Raw genomic sequence first — 9699 nt, forward strand, 5'->3', positions numbered from 1 at the left:
TTTTCCACAATAGCATCATTAATGGATCTTTATTTGTAGGTCGCATCCCTCTTGACCTAATCAATTCTTCACAACTACATTCCAACTGGGGATTAATCTTCAGAAAATAACTTTTGGGCGATCACATTCAAACCAGAGATGACGGTGAATATTTGGAAATCTATAGTGTGGGTGGGCTTTATTCTTCCCACGTGGTGTACCCGTAAGATCTCTAACTACCTCCTTCCTCATGGTAGCCTCACTGAATGATGTGAATTCGGGGTGATTAATGAGGTACAGACACCAAAGCTCATTGCCATATCCTGTAACCAGTATCAAGCTCGAAACAGCAAGAGCCACATGTGGGAAGGAAAATATGAATAAACTTTACGGTATCTCTAAACTATAAACCCCCAATTTAATCAAAACATTGTTTTAGACTCAGTTCTCTTATATCGATGTTCTTTAAATGTAGAAGTCAGTGGGCTTGCTGGTGACTCCTTGTACAGGTTTATACTGTACATTAGCCATCTTCATCCTCACAACTCACCTCCATTTTCACCTCACACACACACACACACACACACACACACGCACACACACACACACACACTCACACACACACACACACCCTGTTGCTCCCCTTCCTCTTCCTAAATGCCCCTTTCACTTAATATCCCTTATTAAAATCTAAATTCCCCAATCGTCTGTTTGAGTCTGGCTTGTTTCACTTAACCTATTGTATTTTACACTCCCTTCCGTTTTTCTGAGAACGAAACCCTTTCCTCTTACACATAGATGAGAATCACATCAATGTATATCACGTTTTTTCAGCCCTTCGTACAGTGATCAACAGCTAAGGTTATTCCAATGGCTTATCTATTGCACACAGTGTGGCAATCAGAATGGATGTGCAGGGTCCTGGTTAGTTTTTATTGTCAGTTTGACTAAACCTGGGAAGAAGGAGCCTCAGCTGAAGAATTGCCTCCATCAGATTGGCCGTTGGCCACATCTGTAAGGAATTTATTTTTGATGGTTGATGTGGAAGGGTGTAGCCCACTATGGGGAGTGTCATCCCCTATGAAGGTGGCCCTGGGTTGTATGAGAAGGAGAGAAAGCTAAGTAGGTCATGGATAGCAATCCAGTACCCAGCATTTCTAAGTTGTATCTGCTTCCTTTCCTGCCTCTAGTGTCCTGCCTGAGTTCCTGCCCCAACGTCGCTCAGTAACAGAAGGGAACCTAGAAGATAGAGTGAGACAAACACTTTCCTCCTCAAGTTGATGGCTATGATGAGATTGTTCTCCTTGTTGCCTACTTGTTCTTCACTTTTTTGAAAGTTGTTTCTGTTTATTGTTCTTAGAAAGATGATATTACGTGTTTTCTTAGGGGCTCTCTGTCTCACTCTGTGTCTCTCTCTGTCTCTGCTTCTGTCTCTCTCTCTCTGTATTTGTGTGTTTGTGTGTATGTATGTGTATGTTTGTGTGTCTGTTTGTGTGTGCGTGTGTGTGTGTTTGTGTGTGTATGTATGTGTGTGTTTGTATGCTTTGGTATGTATGAGTGTTTCTGTGTGTTTGTGCGTATGTGTGTGTGTGTGTGTGTATGTATGTGTGTGTTTGTGTGTTTGGGTTGTATGAGTGTTTCTCTGTGTGTGTGTGTGTGTGTGTGTGTGTTTGCTTTCCAGGCTTAAAAAATCCCCAATGCTCTATATCTCAGCATGTGCCTAGAGAAGGAAGATGAAGGGGAGAAAAGGGGGAAAATCATGTCCTTTGAGTTAACCCCACATTGAGGTCAGCCACATAGTGGACCAAAGTCACATAATGGCAGAGGAGTGATAAGAGCAGAGAGAGAGTAAAACTCAAAGTGTGAAGGAAAATGTGGTTAAAACTAAGATAGAAGGGAGAAAAAGAAGATGGTGCACTTAGAAAAGTGGTCAGATTTTAAAAAGCTGCCATAAGTTGTTAAGCTCTAAGTACATATAAAAATTATAATGGTAAAGTGGAAGGGAATTACTGGGAAGAGGGAAGGGAGGTCAGAGTGTGGTGGGGACAGGGGAGGGTTCTGAAAAGAATCCTTTTGAAGATCTGAAGAACTATGTGACACAAACAATTAAAGTGCCCTGTAATTTACAGGTAAATTCCATCCTTACCTGCATCCAGTATTCTGTCTACCCATATTTCAAAAATAAAATTACCTCATCTATTTCATCCTGTTTTGCTGCATTAGATCTAATAAATTCCTTGTAACCAGAAGTGCTGTTAATTTTAAAGACATTTAAAATATGACTGGTCGATATTAGGTTTATCATCAGTTTATCCCGACTTTGGAAGCAGGTCCAGGAGCTAATTTTTTTTCGCTCTTTGCAAAGAATCCATAATTCATGATCGCCATTGACTTCAATACAAGGTATTTAATCCTGTCAAATTCCAGCTTTGTTTGAATAAAAATGGCCCTCCTCTTTGTGGGTTTGATAAAGCTAATTTTGGGGGGCTATCCAGTGGCCTGCCTTGGAGAGAGAGCCTACCAATATTTCTGATATGGAGAATGGCTTAAAGATAACCAAAGGAACGATAGGAGCTGGGAAAATAACCACCAAGGATGATGGTGAATCAGAAACCAAAGACTTTTTCAGAAAAATAAAATGAATGAAAAGAGCTACATGGGCAGACTGTGACTCGAGTCATCAGAATATTTGGGTGGGGACTTTACTTTGGGCCTCCACGAGGCTACATGAGAAGCTAAAACCTAGATGCTGGAAGTTTCTAAGCGTAACTAGGGAAGGAACTGGACTGAGAGGGCTTCTATGACGTAAGCAGAGCCTGGATGATGTCACAGAGCACTGGGCGGAGGTTGCGCTTCTCTTCCACTTGGGGGCGCTAGACTCCCCTGAAGGTGGGTTCACTATCTTCGCAGCGGGGTGTGAAAGCCAGTTCAGCTCCTGAACCCCACAATTGTTCAACAGCCTTTTGATGCCTGACCGGTTTCAGAAGACAGAATCTGGACGACTAGGACATTTTCTTTCGGTAAATACATTTATGAAGATAACTGGGACCCTTGTAGCACAGAAAGCTAGAAGTTTTCCCTCGTACAGCGAGTAACCGTCTGTTCTGATGTCTTCCACGTTTGAGAGGTCGGAGGATGGTCTAGGCTAGTCAGTCTCCGGAGTTTATCATCCTTTGCTAACAATATCTAATTCATAATTCTACTAAAATGCCAAAGCTCCTCTCTGTGCCTGTGCATTTTAGGAGATAATATTTCTTTGGTTTTTTTTTGGTTCCTTTGTTGTTTTTTTTTTTTCGGAACTGAGGACAGAACCCAGGGCCTTGTGCTTGCTAGGCAACTGCTCTACCACTGAGCTAAATCCCAAACCCAGGAGATATTATTTCTAAGTGGCTGTTGTTGCCTACACAAAAGGCTCTTGTTGCGGTCGAAGATGCAACAGCTTCGCGGAATAAACCTGGGTCTGGGACAGGATGCACAATACAGAAAGCCAGTGGACTGGTGTGCTGTGTCTCTGGGCAGACACTTGTGGATGTTGCCACATAGTTCATAGTTAGAGGGTAGAAGAGGGGTGTGGCCATCCTTCTGGCTCCTTTGCTATCCTTTCTCTGTTCTGCTTGCTTAAAGTGGGGGACAGGGATACTTAATCCTACACTGACCTAGAAATTCAAGGAGAGGTTCCTCAGCAGAGGTAAAGTGCCTCGGGCTGAAGAAATGTGTCTGAATATCTTATTCTGAGCTGTAGAGGACCATTTGTTCATTTCCCTTTGAACTTTAGATTTTGATTTTTGAAGCAGGGTTTTTCTGTGGGTAGCTTTGGCTATCCTGGAACTAACTCTGTAGACCAGGCTGGCCTTGATCTCACAGAGGTCTGCCTCCCTCTGCCTCTTGAATGCTGGAAGTAACGGTGTGCTCCACCATTGCCCAGCCCTCCTACGAACTTCTGATTATGACAGAATAAGATTCAGATGCTCAAACCTGTCTACCATCACCTTCCTCACCTGCTCCAAAGTTCCCTTAGACAAGAGCCTTGGTCCAGCACCCTCCCCCACCCCACCCCCATTGTTCTTGCAGGCACTCACATGACAGCGGCAACAGCATTGTGTCTGGTTTAAGCAGGCGAGCTCTTCAAACCCAGGCCACGGGCAAGTGTGAAGCCTGAACACAGAACGGTAGCCACAAGACAGTGGACCAGGATGCCGTGGCCTACCACACGAGGTCTACAGCCATGAAGAAGAGGATGTGTCTGAGGAGGATGAGCACACCATCCTTCCAGGAGCAGAGGAGGAGGAGGCCTTCTCCCCAGGCCCTGGGGAACATTGTGGGCTGCAGAATTTCTCATGGATGGAAGGATGGCGATGAGCCCGTCACCCAATGGAAGGCCGTAGTTCTAGATCAACTGCCAACAAATCCCTCTCTCTATCTGGTCAAGTATGATGGAATTGATTGTGTCTACAGACTGAATGTCACAGTGATGAGAGGATTTTAAAGCTTAAGGTCTTGACTCCCAAAGTAGTGTTTCCTCAAGTGAAAGATGCCCATCTCGCCAGTGCCATGGTTGGCCGAGCTGTGGAGCATAAATTTGAGGGCAAACATGGTTCTAAGGATAACTGGAGGGGGGTGGTCCCATCCCAGGTGACGATCATGAAGGACTGGTTTTACATCACCTACGAGAAAGATACAGTCCTATACATCTACCAGCTCTTGGATGATTACGCAGGAGGTAACCTCAGTATCATTTCAGAGAATCCTCCAGCAGAGGTGAAGTCTGACGTTGACAGCGACATCTTAACCGGTCAATGTGTGCAGTTCACCAGAAGCGACGGGTCCAAACAGATCGACAAAGTCATTTACCAAGTTCTAGCCAAGCCTTCTGTGTAGTTCACCAAGTTTGATGGCGACATCCACATCTACGTCTATAATCTGGTGGAAAAGATCCGTTAAGGTGAAATGCACAAAGTGAGGGGGACATAGATGGGTAATTTATAGGATTGAGGGAAAATGTATGTTTTTCTGTGTTTCAGATACCCAAGGGCCTTTGAAAACCCCAGTATCTTTTCCAGTTGAATTTGTTTTGCTCTAAAAATTAAAATGTGCGATGTGACGTGTTGTGTGTGAACACTTTGGTGGAGGAGACGGACTGTGGTGGATGGACAATCGAGAGGAAGCCGGAAAGGTCTAGGCTGTGAACAGTAAGTCTAATGTCACGTAGACTAAAACAAACAGGACTGAGCTGGTCTGGTCTTTAGGGAGAGAAAAGAACTGGAGATGAGGCTTAGAGGAGCAGGGATGGCACGGGGGAAAAAAGATGTATGTTTAGGAAGCAGTGGAGAGGGGCCAGAAATAGACTCTCTGAGGTGAAGTTTGAGGAAGAAACAGACAGTTGGGGAAAGAGGGGCAGGTAACAGGGAGGTGGTCTTGGAACTCAAGGGGAATCCCAAAAAACTGATCCAAGCAGACTGAGAATCAGAGAAGGTCGGGGAGTGTTTGACTAACGAAACCTAATGAAACCTGTTTCTCATCTGTAGATGTATTATTTTTAATTATGTGGGTGGGGGAAGGGCATGAATAAAGGAGACCACAGAGACAAGAGTAGTCAGGTCCCCTGGAGCTTGAATTAAAGGTGGTTGGGAACCTTTGGACATGAGCTCAAAGAACAAATCTAAGTCCTCTTTCAAAGCAGACAAGCTCTTAATCCATTGGTCATCTCTCCGGGCCCCTAAAGTCATCTTTTTAAATAAATCCCACCTTCACATGCAGAGAAGAGACCAGGATGAGGGTAAGAAAGATTAAATTGATGGGGATGTGGAAGAAAGACTAAAGAACACATGAGGGAGTAGAGGACACTGAGGGACGAAGGAATTCCAATATGGAGTTCTCAAAAAGTGAAGCAGGAGACCAGGAAGAAGAGAAAGTGTCTAGAATGAGTTGAACTTGGGCCGCATCCATATTGGTCTCTTTGGATCCTTAAAGAACAGACAAGACATCACTACAGAAGGTGGATGTGAGGTGGAGGCTCCCACGGAGGACATTTTGACGAGGATAACTCAAGAGTAGTGAATGCCAAACTAAGTTTATATCTATCGATTCCTGAAAGTATCATAAAGCCCATTATTTTGTATGATCAGTAAAAAGTAATTTAAAAGGGAAGATGAGGATGCCGTGACCTTCTCTCAGGTGTTACATGGATCCTGTGTTTAGCTTCCCTGAGCACGTTAGACTCTGTTGCATCCTGTAATATTTTTTAAGGTCTCTTCTCAATGCCCCTTGATGACCACAAAGAGCTCCTGCACTGGCTTGTCCAGCCTGGCTCTCCTTCTACTGGATGGCTTCCTCCACACCTGTGGGCCCTGTTACCCTATCTAGCCCCAGGAAGTTCCCGTCTTTTACTCACATGTGAGCTCATCCTCAGAAACTCTTGATGGTGCCTCCAGTGCAGAGGTGCTGAGCTCTTTCCTATGCCATTTGCCGTGACTTTAAAATGCTTTGTGGTTCCTGACCATGTAGCTCTCTCCTCCTGAGAAGCCCCTGTGCACTCCATGGGGTCTCCCTGAGCCACATCTACACTCCAAGAGTGTCTTTGGAGACAACCTTATCATGGACTAATTCATTCTTGTTTCTTCTCTCAAGAATAAGTTTCTCACTGCAGGACTTGAAAATACTTTCTATCGTTGATTAATTCTGCTATTTGGGTGTTTTTATACTGGCTGGTTGTCTGATGGTTTCATTGCAGCAAAAAGACACCATGACCAAGGCAACTTATAAGGGACAACTTTTTTGGGGGGTTCTGTTTTTTGGAGCTGGGACCGAACCCAGGGCCTTGCCCTTCCTAGGCAAGCACTCTACCACTGAGCTAAATCCCCAACCCCAAGGGACAACATTTAATTGGGGCAGGCTTTCAGGTTCAGAAGTTCAGTCTATTTTCATCAAGGCAGGAATCATGGAAGCGTCTAGGCAGACATGGTGTTGGAGAAGAAGCATATCACCCCCACAGTGATATGCTTCCTCCAACAAGACCACACCTACTCCCACAATGCCACACCTCCTACTTGTGCCACACTTCCCATGGGACAATCACATTCTAACCACCGCCCTGATTTTATACCAACGTGACGCAAGCTAGAGTCATCAGAGAAGAGGGCGCCTCAGTTGAGAACATGCGTGCATAAGATCCAGCTGGAGGGCACTGTGAGCGGCACCATTCCTAGGCTGGTGGTCCTGGGTTCTATAAGAAAACAAGCTCAGCAAGACATGAGGAGCAAGACGGTAAGCAGTGCCACTCCATAGCTAATGCTATGGAGTCCTACATCAAATCCGGACCTGACCTGGTATGGTCACCATCACTTTTGGCCACTTTCATGTTAATCCATTCATCACTCTTACACGTTGCCTAGCAACTCACATAGTAAACAAACTTATTTTGGTTCATGGTTTCATAGGTTTTGGTCCATGGTCACATGACCATGAAAGGGGCACGGTAGAGCTCAACTGCTAACCTCACTGGCATCCAAGAAGCATCAACACAGGAAGAGACCAAGGACAAAAAACACCCTCCAAGACACGTCCCAAATGACCAAGTCCCTTAATTTCCTATCTCCTAGTTTCCCACCACCTTCATACACATCCATCAACAGATGAACTCATTGATTACAGCCCACAGGGTCCAATCAATTTTCATAGTCCCACCTTTGAACACTGTACTGGGACAATGTGTATCTTAAACCCATAGGGTAGGGCTAAAAGGTTGTGTCAGAGGTCTAAACGTCACCTCACACTAGAATCAGCTGGGCAGGTTTCTCAACATCCCCTATTTCTTTCCTGGACTGAGCTACACCATTTCTGCATTGCAGCATTTTGTCTGGGGTGAGATACCGTCGGCAGTCAATTGTAAAGACAACCCCCACCATGTGTGTGCTTGAATGTAAAATGGGACATCTATAATATAGACACACACACATATGCACAGACTCACAGAGAGAGGCAAAAAGGGAAGGAGTTGAGTCTTAGGAACCCTCAAGGAAGAGGGAGTGGAAGTATAAGATACAGATGTCAGCGAGAACCAGAACAAAGCAGTGTCTTCAGTACACGACAGGACCACTATCCCTCAGCCCTAGCTGACAGGAAAGGGAGAGTCAGTTTTCTACAAAGATATAGCTGGTGACAAGCTGGCCAGGCTCCAGGGGCTTGCCCAAGGCCCATGAATTTATGGGCAGCATAAATGACTTTAGTGGGTTATTACAGAGGGCAGAAAGAGAGCTTGAAGTTGGGAGAAGTGATGAGGTGTGGATGCATCTGGGAGGAGTTAGGAAGAGACGTGAGAAGTAAATTCTATCATTATATAATGTATAAAGTTCTCAAGGAACTAATAAAAGTGGTTTATAAATACCATATCTGTACTGAACACATACAAACCATTTTTCTTGTAATCTCCTAAATAACAGCCCCTCATGATTTAATTTCATTAAGTACCAAAGTAATGCAGAGATTATTTAAAATGTAGGAGGGTCTGGGGAGACGGCAGAGGGGTAAAGCCAAGTGTGTGGTCACACATGCAAACACCAGGGCTTGGTATGGGAACAGGAGGATGACCGGGGCTTCCTGACAGTGAGCCTCACCTCAGGTTCAGCAGGGACCCTGTCACAAGGGAATACAGTAGGTAGTGAAGAAGCAGAACACGCTCTACCCTCCCCCAGCCTCTGCACTTACATGTCTCTAAGCACACACGCACACACACACACACACATATAAATATGACTAGAGTATACAAGCGGCTTACATAGGTTATATGCAAATGCAGTGTCGTTTTATCCAAGGAACCTGACGACTTTTAGATCATTGGGAGTCCTGGGGCCAACTCTCAGAGGACAGGATATATCTCCTTACTGTGCAAACGAATCCTTGGTTGAGTGTGTGTCAGTGACTTCACACAACTCTCCTCCTCTAGGTTCCTGTGTGTCACAGAGAATGATCTGGAAATACTGAAACAAATATAAACTAAAGGCTTCGTTGGGGTTTCTAGGTTTGCGTTAAAATCATATTTATCACATTTTATTAAATGGAAGGGAAATCTTCAGCTCCCAGCAACAATAGACTCAATCATGTTGGCTTCTGTTTTATCCCATTATGAATAGCAATTAATTGCGCATCAATAGCTCCCCATGCTTTGAACTAATTCAGGATGAAGGGATATGTTTAAGTACAGATAAGTAACGCCAATGTGGATAATCAAGTAGAAAGCGGGGAGGTATGATGCATTTGGCTTATGGGAGAGTGATGGCTTGATTGGAAACATGTTATGCAAATAACCCTAACCTCTGAGGAATGAAATGTAACGATAATGTAATGTACAAACGAAATTTAATGTACCAAATGGGATGGACACTCATTACTTGATTTCTTTTAACAGAAAAAAAAAAAACATACTTTAGGATTTTTAATAATTGTGACCCTCAGAGGTTCAAATACTTTAATGTGTTTGGTTTCCTGTTTGTGGATTGTTTAGAAAAGATTGGGAGTTGTGTTTTTGTTAAAAGAGATGTGTCAATGGGAGGTGGGGCCTTGAGATTTCAAAAGCCCACCAGGCTTTTCTCTCTCTCTCTCTCCCTCCCTCCCTCCCTCCCTTCCTCTCACTCCCTCTCTCTCTCCCTCTCCCTCCCTCCCTCTCTCTCTCTCTCCCTCCCTCTCTCTCTCCCTCTCTCTCTCTCTTTCTCTCTCTCCCTCCCT

At 44.5% G+C, this 9699-nt stretch overlaps 1 pseudogene; it reads left to right on the top strand.

Annotated features, from left to right (window-relative positions):
* The first annotated feature begins 4121 nt into the window (after positions 1 to 4121).
* LOC148002412 (Y-linked testis-specific protein 1-like) lies at positions 4122 to 4967 on the top strand (annotated as a pseudogene).
* The last annotated feature ends 4732 nt before the right edge of the window (positions 4968 to 9699 follow it).

This window comes from Rattus norvegicus, chromosome 11 (genome assembly GCF_021556685.1).
Source record: "Rattus norvegicus strain SHRSP/BbbUtx chromosome 11, alternate assembly SHRSP_T2T, whole genome shotgun sequence".
Classification (NCBI taxonomy): Eukaryota; Metazoa; Chordata; class Mammalia; order Rodentia; family Muridae; genus Rattus; species Rattus norvegicus.